We start from the raw sequence: 17,430 nt of genomic DNA, 5'->3' as shown, positions 1-17,430 counted from the left end.
TTGCCAAGTTGCGTCCGACTCTTCGCAACTCCACGGACTACAGCATGCCAGGCTTCCCTGTGCCTCACCTCATCATTCTTTACCAACTGAGCCACCTGAAGAGCCCGTATATGTTCATGTGTATATATGTGCATGCAAAGTAGCTTCAGTTGTGTCTGACTCTTTGTGACCCTATGGGCTGTAGCTCCGCTGCCTATGGGATTCTCCAGGCAAGAATACTGGAGTAGGTTGCCATGCCCTTCTCCAGGGGATCTTCCCAACCCAGGGATGGAACCCAGGTCTCCTGCATTGCAGGCAGTTTCTTTCCCAGATGAGCCACTGGGAAGCCCTCATGTGCATATATACATATATTTAAATTCACCACACCCACTCTAGCAGGTCTAAACCCTACAATTTAGTGCTTGCAAAGTGTGGTTCAGGATCCTTTGAATTCAGAATCTCTGGGGTACAGACTACAAAAACAGATTACCAGTCTCCCTCCCAGCCTCAAATCCTAACTTTTAGGAACTTGATTTGGTAATCTCAGTTTTATTGATAAAAACTCCCCAGGTGATCCATATGCATATGACATTTGAGAACTCATACCCTGGATTTATCCTGTCAGCAGTTGCAACAGGAATTGCTGACATTACCTATGGAATAATTTCATATCACTGTGAGTTCTGTTCTCTTAATTTATGGGTAATGCAGCTGTTTTTAAACATTAAAAGTATGGAAGTACTTTGAGTAACGGGAGGATTTTTAACTGGTTGGACTGAATGAAATACAGAAAAAAAACTGAAGGAATTTCAAAAATACTTTTCATCTAATCATTCATATTGAGTGTCTTTCTTCATCTAAATCAATTTTTCTTAATTTTAATGTTGTCACCTTTTAAAAATGCTGCTGCCTAGGCCTCACTCCAGAACAGGGAATTCAGAGTCTCTGAGGAAGGCCCCCAGGTATAAGCACAGGGGCTGAGAATGGTCCGTAGGCAGGAGTTGGCTAGACTAAGATCATAAAGATTATTTTCAAGGTCGTGTAGGCAAAGCCAATGTAAGAGGACACTGGATCTGACAAAAAGAAAGGGAAGAAAAATCCACTGGATTGTGAGACCGTGGACTGTGTCTTTTACGGTAATCCCTACCATCATTTCTAAAAACATACCTCTTTACTCATTTTATCTGAGACTTTTATGGCAGATTTCATAGCTGATTAACATACCTAATTTTCTGAGGTCATTATTAATTAACACCAGAAAGAGATTTTTTTTTCATGCATTACTCTTACCCTCATTCAGTTATATTTTTATCACAGAAATATGTGTGTGTGCGTCTGTGTACTCAGTCACTTCAGTTGTGTTCAACTCTTCGTGACCGCATGGACTGTAGCCCACCAGTCTCCTCTGTCCATGAAACTCTCCAGGCAAGAATACTGGAGTGGGTTGCCATACCCTCTTCCAGGGGATCTTCCTGACCCAGGAATCAAACTCACCTCTCCTGTGTTTCCTTACCCACTGTGGGTACAGGCAGATTCTTTACCCGCTGAGCCACCTGGGGAGCCCCTATATGAGTATCTGTGTATAGTGACTGCAGCCATGAAATTAAAAGATGCTTGCTCCTTGGAAGAAAAGCTATTACCAACCTAGACAACGCATTAAAAAGCAGAAACATTACTTTGCCAACAAAGATCTGTCTACTCAAAGCTATGGTTTTTCCAGTGGTCACGTATGGATGTGAGAGTTGGACCATAAAGAAAACTGAGTGCTGAAGAATTGATGCTTTTGAACTGTGGTGTTGGAGAAGACTCTTGAGAGTCCCTTGGACTGCAAGGAGATCCAACCAGTCCATCCTAAAGGAAATCACTCCTGAATATTCATTGGAGGGACTGATGCTGAAGCTGAAATTCCCATACTTTGGCCACCTGATGCGAAGAACTGACTCATTTGAAAAAGATTTGATGCTGGGCAAGATTGAAGGCAGGAGGAGAAGGGGATGACAGAGGATGAGATGGTTGAATGGCATCACTGACTCAATGGACATGAGTTTGGGTGAATTCCAGGAGTTGGTGATGGACAGAGAAGCCTGGTGGGCGGCAGTCCATGGGGTTGCAAAGAGTCGGACACAACTGAGCGACTGAACTGAACACCCACTCTAGCAGATAAAAATCAAAGGAAAGAGCCAGCTTTTCCCAAATCCACCACGATAGGCCGAGGGTGTTAGGTGGATGAGATTTCTGTCCAGGCCCTACTGGCCTTAATGAACTCAGCGGTGTAAGACTACATGGTCCGAGGTGTGGCACAGAATATTCAAATAGATCCCTTTTCCTGGTGATGGAATGTCATGGCATAACAGCTGAGCTGTGACTCGATTAATTGATTCAGAATGACTTCTGTTGAGCAATTGTCTTCTCTAAAGGAATGCCGGTGCAATCGGCTGGCATCTGTCACTTTCTATCAAGTATGAATTATGCTGTATAATGGGTTCAGGTGCTCACATAAATTGACTGTCATAAAATCCTTGTGTGTGACAATTCAGTGAAATCATCTCATTCAGAAGATGAAAACACAGAGCAGAACAGTGACAAGAAAGTGAAGGTGATCACCTCCACACTGCTGACAAGACTGGCAATGTCTAAAGGCTGCTGCTAATTTCTTGTTCACTGAGCTCAGCAATCAGCAGCTCTCCCAAAATATTCTCAGGCACGGTGATGATATTATGAGAAAAGACAAGGTAGAAAACAGTCACGTGCTGTGGATATGCATTGATTAGAACCACTTGTCAATGAGAATCAAAATATGTATCAAGACTACTGGCTTATCAAGATACAGTAATTACTGGATTACTGTGTGCACTCTTTCTCCCCAGTAACTTTCATGTCTCGGAATTTACCCCAAGGAGATATAGCATGAGCGCAGAAAGTTACATGCACAGCATTCTTCACTATAGCATCATTGAGATTAGAAAAAATTGCAAAATTACGGAAATTTAGAATGGCAAAATTACAGCAAAAGGTTATATAGAGGACATGTGCATAAGGATCTATGAAGACATTAGAAATGATGACTATAAATGTATTGACATGGAAAGATGTTCAATACTGACTGCAAATACAATTTGTAAAGAGTGTGAATTATTATGCTCTGTTGATATAAAATGATATGCATACATTGACAGGTGTATGTAAAATAGAGAAATGTCTAAAAGAATGTTTATTAAAATCTTAATCACAGTTTCCTCTGAATGGTGGAATCCAGGGTGATTTTTACTTTCCTTGTATGTTTCCATGTTGCTTGCATTTTAACAATGCACGTTCAGCACTTTTACAAAAACAATAAACCTTTCAAAAAGCAAAGAATACGAAAAAAATACTGTAAGTGAGCACAAATGAGGCTGAGGAATTTCAAAGTGTTCTTCTGATTACACCTCCATTCAGAGATGATGATAATGATGATGGGTGAGTTGCATAATAATCATTTATGATAGCAAAAACATTAATTTACAATTTATTGAGAGTAGCAATATGCATTCAGCGCCATAAGAAACAATAGTAATAAGTGAACTAGAAACTGAAATTAAATATACAAGCACAAAAACACCTGCGAGCAGATCGTAGTGGGGAGATGAAGGCCATTTTGTGGGGAAAATAACACATGACATCTGAGAACTGTTAGAGTAATGAGCGTGGTTTAACACAATTCAGGAGAGTTTATCTTGGCCTCAGAAAAGCTTTCTGGAGGAAATGGATCTGAGAGGTGGGTTTAAAAGTGTGAGTTAGACAGCTTGCAGGAGAGGAAGTCAAATAGGATATTTCATAGAGCCCAAAGGAAGGGAGAGGAATATTTTTGCCTCAGGATTTCCAAAGAATAAACGTGAAATGTCTCTCTAGCCCATGGATGCTGCCAAAGTCTGCAGCCAAGCTCTGTCAGGCAGGCATGCTTCCTTCAAGATGCCTTGGCAGGTTCATTGTACAGAAACTACTGCGGAGCGAGTTCACCCTCAGAAAAATCACGTCCTCAAATCCTTTGGGAAGCCTGTGTTGTCTCTTTTCAGACCGCAAAGATATCACTGAATGCACAGCAGAGGCACTAAATGTTTTCTGTTACCGTGTAAGCCTTACAGGTAGGCTTGAGTCCATGTCAACTCTGAGGATGTTATTTCAAGGGTGTGAGACAGTTCTTTTCTTCCCAAAATAACCTCTGGCTGGTCCTCAGCTAGAGCTTGAAATTCCTTTAAATATTTACTTCTTTTTGTTGATGTCATTGCTTTTCTGGACAAGGGTCCACAAAATAGCTTTTCATCAGCTGGTAGTAACTTATCATAGTTTCCATCATCACAGTATAGAAGACCCAGGGACTGGGATGTAGTAAAGATATTTTCAGGGAGTTGAATGAGACTATCCAATCTTCTGGGTGCTACCTGGCTAGGCCTGTCTGGGAACTATAATGGCACATAGGGAGGTACAGCCAGGACTTAAAAAATATATATATATATATAAAATGCTTTAATAATAAAGCATAGTTTTTAATTTAGGTTGTATACATATATATCAGTTCCAGTTCAGTCGCTCAGTTGTGTCTGACTCCTTGCGACCCCATGAATCACTGCACACCAGGCCTTCCTGTCCATCACCAACTCCCGGAGTTCACTCAAACTCACGTCCATTGAGTCGTGATGCCATCCAGCCATCTCATTCTCTGTCATTCCCTTCTCCTCCTGCCCCCAATCCCTCCCAGCATCAGAGTCTTTTCCAATGAGTCAACTCTTTGCATGAGGTGGCCAAAGTACTGGAGTTTCAGCTTTAGCATCATTCCTTCCAATGAACACCCAGGACTGATCTACTTTAGAATGGACTGGATGAATCTCCTTGCAGTCCAAGGGACTCGAAAGAGTCTTCTCCAACACCACAGTTCAAAAGCATCAATTCTTCGGCGCTCAGCTTTCTTCACAGTCCAACTCTCACATCCATACATGACTACTGGAAAAACCATAGCCTTGACTAGAAGGACCTTTGTTGGCAAAGTAATGTCTCTGCTTTTCAATATGCTATCTAGGTTTGTCATAACTTTCCTTCCAAGGAGTAAGTGTCTTTTCATGGCTACAGTCACCATCTGCAGTGATTTTGAAGCCCCAAAAAATAAAGTCTGACACTGTTTCCACTGTTTCCCCATCTATTTCCCATGAAGTGATGGGACCGGGTGCCATGATCTTAGTTTTCTAAATGTTGAGCTTTAAGCCAACTTTTTCACTCTCCTCTTCCACTTTCATCAAGAGGCTTTTTAGTTCCTCTTCACTTTCTGCCATAAGGGTGGTGTCATCTGCATACCTGAAGTTATTGATATTTCTCCCGGCAATCTTGATTCCGGCTTGTGCTTCTTCCAGCTGGGCTGGAAGTACATCTCATGATGTACTCTGCATAGAAGTTAAATAAGCAGGGTGACAATATACAGCCTTGATGTATTCCTTTTCCTATTTGGAACCAGTCTGTTGTTCCATGTCCAGTTCTAACTGTTGCTTCCTGACCTGCATATAGGTTTCTCAAGAGGCCAGTCAGGTGGTCTGGTATTCCCATCTCTTTCATAAGTTTCCACAGTTTATTGTGATCCACACAGTTAAAGGCTTTGGCATAGTCAATAAAGCAGAAATAGATGTTTTTCTGGAACTCTCTTGCTTTTTCTATGATCCAGTGGATGTTGGCAATTTGATCTCTGGTTCCTCTGCCTTTTCTAAAACCAGCTTGAACATCTGGAAGTTCTCAGTTCACGTATTGCTGAAGCCTGGCTTGGAGAATTTTGAGCATTACTTTACTAGCGTGTGAGATGAGTGCAATTGTGCGGTAGTTTGAGCATTCTTTGGCATTGCCTTTCTTTGGGATTGGAATGAAAACTGACCTTTTCCAGTCCTGTGGCCACTGCTGAGTTTTCCAAATTTGCTGGTATGTGTGTGTATATATATATATATATAATACAAGCTTATTCAAATTTTGAAACTAGGCACATGATTTTGCAACTCCTAACTAGGCACAATATTTATTGCTGTTCATAAGTATTTATTGCATAGTTGTGATTATCCTTCCCTTCCTGTTTGTAAGTTCCATGATGGTTAGACTGCTTCTATTTGGCTCACCTCATACTCCCAGCAGCCCCTAACAAGTGTTCAGTAGCATTTAATGAATCAGAATAGAATAAATGAACCCTCGACAAAGGCCAAATACTTAAGGAGTAAGAAGAGTCAACAGAAAGAATTGGGTGAAAAGAGAGGCCTCAAATTGGAATAACCTACTTTGCAAACTGTCTTGGGTTTGAACTGTTTTTCTGTGCTCAGTACTCAGTCATGTCTGACTCTTTGTGATCTCGTGGCCTGTAGCCCTCTGTCCTTGGGATTTCCCAGGTAAGAATATTGGAGCAGGTTACCATTTCCTACTTCAGATGCTCTTCCTGACCCAGGGATCAAACTCACGTCTCTTTTGTCTCCTGCATTGACAGGCAGATTCTTTATCACTGCGCCACCTGGGAAACCCAAGCTTCTTGAAAGGAATATATATCATTGTGATTTTTTAAAGATCACTGTCACTTTTTCTTACTGTTTTACTTCTAGTTTTTCCTGTTATGCAACTTCAGCATAATTACCTTTCTCCTACCAAAAAAAAAAAAAAAAAGAATGAAGCTTACAGAGTGGAATTCTAAGCTATCAAGGGCAAAGAAAGCATGAATCTGTTCCACAGTGGTGGTTCTTAACTTTCCTTTTAGATTTGCGTTTGTTGTTGTTGTTCAGTCGCTAAGTCATGTCCAACTCTGCGACCCCATAGACTGCAGCACAACAGGCTCCCCTGTCCTTCACCATCTCCAAGAGTTTGCTCAAACTCATGTCCATTGACTTGGGGATGCCATCCAACCATCTCATCCTCTGCCGCCGTCTTCTCCTTTTGCCTTCAATCTTTCCCAGCATCAGAGTCTTTTCCAATGTGTTAACTATGTATAATTTTTTAAAATATCCCTCTTCCTGTCTTTTCTAATTTTTACCTTCAAATTTCTGCATTAAATATTTAATAGTTAATTTCCTGTATCTCAATAACATAGATGTCAGTTTTTACTATACTTTAAGTCATCCATCAATGCCAGAAAGCAATTATTCCTATTTAGCATACCTGTATTCCCTGCTATATTATCTGGAAAATGATGAGGGGAGTGATAAGGAACTGCAGAAGTGTTATCTGTGCCATGCGTCACTCCTCCCCAAAATAAAGGGACTCTTTCACCTAACAAGTTCTCACTGAGTGCCTGCTACATACTGGAACCTGGTTGGTAGCGCAGACAACACAGCTGGGAACTGAACAAAGTCCCCGAGAGCTAACATCCAAATTCACTCAAAGCTAGTTTTCTCAACATTGAGGTTCATGTCTTGTAAAAAAAGGTTTGTTCAAGTATGGAAAAATGCACCAACTTCTTAAGCATAGTACAACCGGGTTTTATTTACATTTCCCAATTCAGAGATTAATCGCAGTAAAACCAAGCCCCTGTCATAAGCATCCCACATCTAAGTTGTTAGTCATCGTGCTCTGGACGGAAGACACATTTTTGAACCCCACGATGGAGCAGGGCAGGGCTTGTAGTGAATCTGCACAGCCTCTTAGAGTGACTCACGGAGCTGTTTTCCAAGCCGGTTGTGGACAGGATGCTGCCAGCGTTCCAGGGCCCAGGGCACTGTCTCAGGGAGACGAGGAGACAGTGGTAATGTTTCTTCTCTTAAATTCCTCACCCTTATCCGCTGGGTTTATCCTGAGGGCTGTAAAACTGGGGGAAAGAGGACACTGTCCGAAATCTCTCTTACCTGCCTCCCCTTCCAGCTCAGTTTCCAACTCGAAGTAGGAGTCCTTGGTGTTTATGCTTTTCTATCCCCAGTGCCTAGTTTGAGTTTCCCCAGAAGCAGACCCTGAGACAAGGCATTGCCTTTGAGCGGTTTATTTGGGAGGTGATCCCAGGAAACATGGTCAAGGGAGGCTGTGTAAGTTCCCGCACTCCTGCTCACCTGTGGAATCCCCTGCCGGCGACCTAACCTGGGGACCTGAGGCTCAGACACTCAGACCCGGGGAAGATGGCCTCCCAGGCCTGCGGGCCTCTCCTTCCCTCACAAGGAAAAGTGCTGTTTCTTTTTCCTCCCCCCAGACGGGCTGGCTGATGACTCACTCTTATAAATGAAAGGTGGTGGAAGTGAGGCTGGGCAAGTTCTGCGCCAGTAAGAGACCCAGAAACCTTGATTCTCCTGGTCTCTGAGGAAGGCAGCTGCCATCGTGTGAAAAATCTACTAAATAACGAGAGGTGTGTGGAGAGAAAGAAGCCACTTAAGGAGTCTCTAAGTGCCAGACCCATGAAGGAGGCCTTGGCCTGCAGCCCTCTGGCTAGGCCCCGAGGCCATTGAAACGTGAAGGCTGCCCAGAGGGGCTCCACCCCGGTTTCTCACCCGCAGAGTCATGAGAAATAATAATAAGCACTGTGGGTCTACAAAGTGGCTGGGGACTATTTGTAAGGAAGCTTGGCTACCTGATACATACACCGACTCTGCTCAGCCACTGGCTGAGAGCGGCTCTCGGGGGTGTTCATTTCTTGGCACTTCTGGCCTGTCTCATGGGTGGGCAAAGCAGGCTTCACCTCCTTAGAGGTCATTTCACAAAAAGAGAGGCAAGTTCCCTTGGGCCTGTGGATGTCAGGCCAGTGAGAGCTGTGGAGGCCAGGGCAGGGGCTGGGGGCGGGGCATGGGCAACCTGCCCCGGGGACTCCCACTCACCGGACATCAGAGACCTTGTGACCAACAGAGGCTTTTCCTTTTCCTCTGAAGGCAGAGCTCTCTACTGCTTCTGTGGTCAAAACTTAGCCCTTCCCTTCAACTGGCCAACTGTTATCTCAGTGTTTCAAGCCAGATCCTTGCCTCCCTAGAGATTAAAACCTACACCTGATCTATGGAAGCTTCTAAGTTGTCTGTTTCTTTCCTGAAGCATTTGCAATTTCTATGTCAGTGGGTTCAAGGAAGAAGAAATCCTTATTCAGCACAGCGTATTAGGTAATGTGAAATGTGAGTGTGTGCATGTGTGTGTATGTGTGTTTGTGTGTTGTGTGAGTTCGTGTTAGCAGAGCAAAGAATTCCAGGGAGGAGAATTTCATCTTTTCTCAAGTAGTTCAAAGTCTGAAAAGAGACAGGAGCCATTTAGGAAACAGTCTCCATCGGGCAACAGTATTAAGAAAGCCATTCTCTAAATGTGCTGTCCTCCTGGATAAAAGTAATACTCCATCTAAGATGGAATGCCTGTTATTTTCCTTGTTTTTCCATTGGTGGCGATGAGGTCACCCAGAGGACCCAGTCTCTCCCCTCGTTGCCCTGGTAATCAAAAGCATGTAATTAAAAGCTGGCTGGTGACAGCAGAGAATGTGGTTCTGTGACCCAAGAACCGTTTTTTCCTAAGCAAAGCTCATTAGACCACATTAAACTCACAATAGGTTTCAATTCACACAGTGTACACTGGAGTGATCATAAGCAAAGGGTTTTAACCAGAGAATTCCCCAAATGACAGAGGAGGATTAAAATGTGTTTTTTTGGTTGGTTTTTTTTTTTTTTTTAAATGTGAGCTCCCCCATGTAGATATTGGATTTTTCTATTGCTTACACAAGGCAGGAATCCTTGCAGAGGACCCTGGTAGGGGAGGAGCAAATTACGTGAGGATGTTGCCTGAGAGGTGAAAGATGAGAACTGGGTTAGCTCGGTGAGGTTGGATTGGAAGGGCCTTACTGCTGGATCACATTCTCATCCACATCATCAAGCCAAGTCACAGTTTACTTAGAATTTTCTATCTCCTAAACAGCTGCCTTAGGTCACTGCTTCAAAGGATGGGATATATGTGATTTTTTTTTTTAAGTCCTGAAATGTTAGGGCATGTTTGTTCACATCTGTCACTGAGACGGTCACCCACATCTCTCTCTCTCTCTTTTCTCTAATTTAAAGAAAGTTATGGAGAAAAAGACACTGTAAATTCCACATACCTTTTAAGAAGTAGCCTCAAACTCTTCTGCTGTGACCAGGCTTTGGGGCATCTCCCTAAAGCTCCCCCCGGATGCTCTGAGAGCTAAGCTCTGAAGCAGCCTCTGGAGTTTCCCCCTGTCGGATGTTTGCAGAGAGGACGTGAGTGGGCAGAGCGGACATGGCAGCCTGCTGTCTGAAAACTCAGTCAGCTGGAACCAAACCTCCGAGAATGACGGGCGGTGGCTCGTGGAAGCGGGCGCATAGTGAGGCAACTTCTATTCCCTCCCAAGAAATAGCCTGCTGGACTTTGAGCAAGTTGCTTAAACTCTCAGCCTCCACTGCCCCACGTGAATAAAGAGGATGACAGCGGTGCCTGCCTCGCAGAGGTGAGGTCGGAGTTCCTTGCCCATGGCCTGTGGAACGCGCACTGAATGCTTCTTGTCCCCACTAACAAGCACGTGGTGTGCTTTTAGCCATACCGGTAAATTTCTCCACACGCAGAGATTCTTCCCGGTCAGCCCTTCTTGATGCCTGCAATTCCTTATTAGAGAGCTTCTCTGGTTTCTTAAGGATTGCCCTTTATTAAAAATGTAACCAGGCAACTCCAGAAGTGCCTTGTCATGCTTCCCCACCCCTGAGAATGTGTTGTGTGCCAAGGCGTACCCCATCCTGGGTACACAAATACATCCCTGAATTGGTAGGGCAGTGACTTCCCTGTAGATACAGGTACGTCAGCACAGCGTAATGCAAAGGGGCTTAACCTGTGTGTCCAAAATAGGCTTCAGAGGCGCTATGATTCACCTAAGTTAGCTGCACAATTGTCTTGCTGTGTCTGTGAGTTTGGGGGCAGGAAGATCCAGAGCTTTCACTGGATTCTCCAAGGACTCTATAACTGAAGAACTGCTGGAGTGGAAACAGCCCTCCACAGCTTCTTTCAAGTCTAGTGGATTTGCAGGGGCCTGGAGAGACCCTGGAGGGAGAGGGTGGATCATCAGACAGGGCCCGGAGTGCTCCATGAGCAGTGTGAGGGCGCACAGGGCGAGAACCCAACCCACCCCTGTTGCCTCGGCTTGCTCTTGGAAGCTGCCCTGCAGGGAGCACACAGATACAGGTTCCAGTAACCTTCTCAGCCTTGGAAGGGCTTGGCCCGGGGTGAGAATGAAGCCTCAAGGACTCCCAACCTTGCTGGAACCCTGGGCCTCAGGGATGCTGAGTTCCAGATGAAGGGATTACACTCGAGATTCCTTAAAGTTTCCTTCTTTTTAAATAAAACCAATCTAGTGATTCCTTAGATTTTCCTCATTAAGCATTTCTTCTTCATGGAATACTTTTCCCTGTGTGTGTGTGTATGTGTATAAATGCTCAGTCATGTCCAATTCTTTGTGACCCCATGGACTATAGCCCTCCAGGCTCCTCTGTCCCTGGGATTTCCTAGGCAAGAATACTGGAGTGGGTAGCCGTTTCCTTCTCCAGGGGACCTTCCTGACCCAGGGACCTAACTCGCATCTCCGGTATTGGGAAGGCGGGTTCTTTACCACTGTGCCACCTACGAATTTCTCTCCCTACGGAAGCCTATGTAATTTGGATAGAGTTGCCAAAGTAAAACACAGGACTCCTAACCAAATGTGAATTTCAGAAAAATAATGAATAGTTTTATTTTATATGTCCCAAATACTGCATGGGACATACAAATACTAAAAAAACAAACAAACAAAAAAAAACCATTCACTATTCACCTGAAATCCACATTTAAATGGGAGTCTTATTTGCTAAATCTAGTGCTATGGGCTGAATTGTGTACCCCTCCAAGCAAATTCATATATTGAAGTCTTAACCCCTAGTACCTCAGATGTGACCTCAGAATGGAGGCAGGGTCTTTGAAGAGCTAATTAAGTTCCAATGAGGTCATTGGGATGGGCCCTGATCCAAATGACTGGTCCTTTTAAGAAGAGGACATATGGACACAGCCAAGTACAGAGGGAAGACCATGCGAAGACCCGGGAGAAGAGGGCCACGTACAAGCCGAGGAGAGCTAATGCTGCGATATGTTGGTCTTAGACTTCCGGCCTCCAGAACTGTAAAGAAACAAATCTTCGCTGTTTAAGCCACCAGGCCTGTGGTGTTTGTTACGGCATCTGAGGACAAAGAATGTTGTCTGCCATTTCAGTAAACAGTGTTGCCCGCCATCAAGCCATCAGCAGCTGCAGCCACCCGCTACATTTTGGCCTGCGGGGAACTTAGGATGGAGAAAACCAGGATACCGGCCCCAGGTAGTTAAGATTCATATCAAAGGAATAATGTCCATGAGCCCAGCCTCTTGCATCTTCCCATTCATAGGAAAGCACTAAAGTCATTAACTTGAGATGTCTGATTTTTGTGATTCGCAGTAATCTTTTTATGCTTGACTAAGTGTTGTTTTTATTTGTTAATTTTTTTCCCCCAGAAAAAACTCCTGTGTATCCTGGCTGCTCCTTTATCTCTTGGGAGCAGTTCCTCAGAGCTGTTTGAGAGGCTGTCTCCCCAGCTGCAGTCCTCAGTATGGTCCCGAAATGAAACTCTCAATTTTCAGGTCCTGTGATGTGTGATTTTTTTTTTTCAGTTGACAGTTCTCTAGCAGTCTAATACATCTAGCAACTGCATTTGGCAAGCACCACTAACTAAAAGGATACAGAATTATGGGTACAGAATTAAGAAAAAATGTGGAGATTTACGAGAATCACAAATCACAGCAAGTTACCAGAGACTTGGAGACTTGACTCCCCTTTTCAGAGACCCATTTAGGCAATGGAAACACCATGCAACTCTGGAACTCACAGAGATCCCAGCAAGTGGAGGCTCTCAAGCTTAAGCTTTATTAATACAGCAGTCAGTTGAAATCTACTGGGATGTTTACATCTTTTTAAAATTTTCTCTGTTTATTTTCCTGGTTTCACTTGATTTTCATGGCAGTCTCTCAAATTACACAATTGGGTATTTTTGGAACTCTGTCTCTTTACCCTTTAGTTTTTAGTCTTCTTTTCCTCTTCTAGGGGTCAGTTTTTTAGCTCTTCTATTTCATGTAAGGACAGATATTAGAGTTTATAAAACAGTGTAAGTTTTTCAAATTAGAGTTATTTTAGAATTATTTAGAATTATTATCATTATTTTAATGATATGCAAAACTTTGATACCTTTTTATTTTGTATATTGTACGAAGTCTAAAACAGAAACAAGGAATAATATAATTTTCTTTTACATAAGGAACTCTTATAGCTAACATTTTATTTTGGCTATAGCCTGCTAATTTATAAAAATATGTACATATATAAATTGTATATGTGTGTATTTAATATATTTCTGATGCCACACGGAATTATTCTAAAGCATATCTAATTATGCCAATGTGATTGACCAGTGGGATTTGGTTATATTAGACAAAATTGTCATCAGTTCAGTTCAGTTCAGTCGCTCAGTTGTGTCCGACTCTTTGAGACCCCATGAACTGCAGCACGTCAGGCCTCCCTGTCCATCACCAGCTCCCAGAGTTCATTCAAACTCATGTCCATCGAGTCATGATGCCATCCAGCCATCTCATCTTCTGTCATCCCCTTCTCCTCCTGCCCCCAATCCCTCCCAACATCAGAGTCTTTTCCAATGAGTCAACTCTTCGCATGAGGTGGCCAAAGTACTGGAGTTTCAGCTTTAGCATCATTCCTTCCAAAGAAATCCCAGGACTGATCTCCTTCAGAATGGACTGGTTGAAGCTCCTTGCAGTCCAAGGGACTCTCAAGAGTCTTCTCCACCACCACAGTTCAAAAGCATCAATTCTTCAGCGCTCAGCCTTCTTCACAGTCCAACTCTCACATCCATCAGATCACATCAGATCAGATCAGTCACTCAGTCATGTCTGACTCTTTGCGACCCCATGAATCGAAGCACGCCAGGCGTCCCTGTCCATCACCAACTCCCAGAGTTCACTCAGACTCATGTCCATTGAGTCAGTGATGCCATCCAGCCATCTCATCCTCTGTCGTCCCCTTCTCCTCCTGCCCCCAATCCCTCCCAGCATCAGAGTCTTTTCCAATGAGTCAACCCTTCACATGAGGTGGCCAAAGTACTGGAGTTTCAGCTTTCGAATCATTCCTTCCAAAGAAATCCCAGGGCTGATCTCCTTCAGAATGGACTGGTTGGATCTCCCTGCAGTCCAAGGGACTCTCAAGAATCTTCTCCAACACCACAGTTCAAAAGCATCAATTCTTCAGTGCTCAGCCTTCTTCACAGTCCAACTCTCACATCCATACATGACCACTGGAAAAACCGTAGCCTTGACTAGACAAAACTTTGTTGGCAAAGTAATGTCTCTGCTTTTCAATATGCTATCTAGGTTGGTCATAACTTTCCTTCCAAGGAGTAAGCGTCTTTTAATTTCATGGCTGCAGTCACCATCTGCAGTGATTTTGGAGCCCAAAAAAATAAAGTCTGACACTGTTTCCACTGTTTCCCCATCTATTTCCCATGAAGTGATGGGACCAGATGCCATGATCTTCGTTTTCTGAACGTTGAGCTTTAAGCCAACTTTTTCACTCTCCACTTTCACTTTCATCAAGAGGCTTTTTAGTTCCTCTTCACTTTTTGCCATAAAGGTGGTGTCATCTGCATATCTGAGGTTATTGATATTTCTCCCAGCAATCTTGATTCCAGCTTGTGTTTCTTCCAGTCCAGCGTTTCTCATGATGTACTCTGCATATAAGTTAAATAACCATATATAAAAATTCTCTGTGGATAAATATATGTATATTCAAAATATCATATGTAAACAGTCCACGGAAGACATTTCTTTTTCATTTTGAATTTAAACCACTAGTTTCAACGTTTTCATTTGAAGGAAGTTGTTTTTGAGCATTATTGCATAGATTTCATATTAGCATACCAGGCAATATTTTTGACCTTCAAAATATTAAATCTCTTCCTAATAGGGCTAGAAATGACTTAAATGTAGTATGATAGAAAATTGAAAGTATAGTATTATAAAAGTACAATGATTATTTTTTTAAAAATAATTTAAGATGGATGATACAAGCAGGAGAGAGGATGAAGAGTGGAGAGCAAGATAAGCAGATTGAAATGTGGATGAAATATCAAGAAATGAAACTTAATTAGCTATATTTGGAAAATCATCTGAACAAAGTTGTGTAATGTATTCATGGATACACAAAAGAAAGTGAATAAACTACCTTGCCATTCTAGCTACTTCAGTCTTGTAATGTCAGAATTTGTGCAACTATTTCCTTGCATTTTCCTTCCAAAATATTATAGTACATTGCTGTGTGTGTGTGTGTGTGTGTGCGCGCGCGCGCATGCACATGCCGTGTGTAGAAATGTTGTTGGTTTATTAGATTATGTATTTGCATATGTGTGAATTATGATGGCAGAGGGCTGGTGGTGAATAACACATAAGTGCTGTAACTACTTCAGTATGTTCCTCTTGCTTTTTATTTTATAAATTATAATTATAGTTAAGAATCACTAAGGCTTTCTTTCACTGAAATATTTTAAAAAGACTAGAATTACCTTACTGTTTAATCTTTAAATTCTGCCTGTCTTTAGGAAAATGCAATTAATTAAATGCCCAGTAGGTATTTTTACTACTTTAAGGTTTTTCCTTTTTCTTTTTGCTTTAAATCAGTTTATTTCCTGACAGATAATTATGCAGGTATCTTCTGCATGTACATTTAATGCTTGAGATTTTTTTCCCCCTGGAATTAAACATGTAACTGCTGATATATTGTTACTCACATACACAACTTTAGCTTGGGGAAAGCGAACAGCAAATACTGCCTCAGCAAAGGTCCTTTTCCTTATTGTCTGACTTAAAGATTTTTTTACAGCTCAAAGTTACCAAAAATAGCCCCCTCTTCTTTTAGGAACATTTACTTGCTACGCTGCTGTTTATATTTAAATCTGTTTTTACTCTCAATGTAGCTGCCTTAGGTTTTTTAAGTTATTGTTCAGTAGCCATTTTTTGTGCTTTGAGGTCATTATATTTTCAAAATTTTTCTTAATTACAGTTATTCAACTTACTATAAAACAGATTCCTGAATATTTCATTGTTTTCCAACTTTGCACAATGGGTGGTGGTGGTTTAGTTGCTAAGTCATGTTCGACTCTTGTGACCCCATGGACTGTAACCCACCAGGCTCCCCTGTCCATGGGATTTCCCAGGCAAGAATACTGGAGTGGGTTGCCATTTCCTAGGAGATCTTCCCAATCCAGGGATCAAATCCCAGTCTCCTACACTGCAAATAGATTCTTTACTGCTGAGCCACCAGGGAAGCCCTCGCACAATATATCCTGGCTTTAGTTAGTTGCAGTAAATGATGCCTCAAGAAAGACTCATACACATATTTAGCTGAAGGCAGGAGTTGCAGATTACATTTTCCCATCTTTTGAAAGTATGCAAAGGCCTCATTGGAAGGTAGCTATTTGCACCCACAAAGACATATTATTTTCCGTAATTGGTCATAAAAAGAATGGATTGTATAGCAATTTGAACACTAAAATGAACACTGTATTTAGCAGTAAGAGAAAATATCAATCTTAAAAACATACTAGCCTGGAGTTTTTGTTATGTGTGTTTTTTTTTTTCCTGCCAGATGTAAAAATCTTTTTTTGAAAGTATGAAAGCTGCTTACAGGAGCAGGAAAGAATAGGTGAAGAATCTGTATGCTTTCCTGCCCATCAGACTGGTAAAAGGTTCATAGTTGACCATCCTAAATGTAAGACGACTCTCATACATTTCTGGTGGGAGTATAACTAGAGCAACCATGTTAGAGATAATGTAATTATACTGAATCAGCTTGAGGGTGCTCGTATCCTAAGCTCAGCAATAATGCTTCTGGTATAATAATGCCTTAGAGAAACAATAGCCCATGTGTGCAAAGCAATGTAGCACAATGCTCATTAAAGCTATTTACAATTTTGTAACATTTAAAATAGTAAAAACTGGAATGAGTACTGAAATTAGATGTCTAAAGACATTTTAGCATAGCCACATAATGGCATCATGGAATATTATACAGCAGTAAACATGAATGAGCTACACGGGTTAACACTGACCAATATCAGAAATATGTTTGAGAAGTAAAAGCAACTTGCTGAAGGTAAGCCCAATGCCATAGGATTTATATAAAGCAAAAAAAAAAAAAGATTGTGCACACAAGGACTTGCTGTTAAAGTAAAATATATAAGACAAACAAAAACATGAACTTAAGGCTAGTGGTTATCTCAGGAAGAAAAAGGAGGGAAATGAGATTAGATACATAGAGGATGTTACCTATTTGTATATAAATGCACATATTAATATGCAATACATAATTTGGTTTTTTAAAAGAATACCTAAGCAAGACACTGTTCAGAAAGAAAAAAATTGAGTAGTCACCTTACTGCAAATGAAAGAATAATA

The sequence above is a fragment of the Bos taurus genome, chromosome 23, assembly GCF_002263795.3.
Source record: "Bos taurus isolate L1 Dominette 01449 registration number 42190680 breed Hereford chromosome 23, ARS-UCD2.0, whole genome shotgun sequence".
In the NCBI taxonomy this organism is placed as follows: Eukaryota; Metazoa; Chordata; class Mammalia; order Artiodactyla; family Bovidae; genus Bos; species Bos taurus.
The sequence above is the reverse complement of the archived record's forward strand: the minus strand, read 5'-3'. Positions refer to the sequence as shown.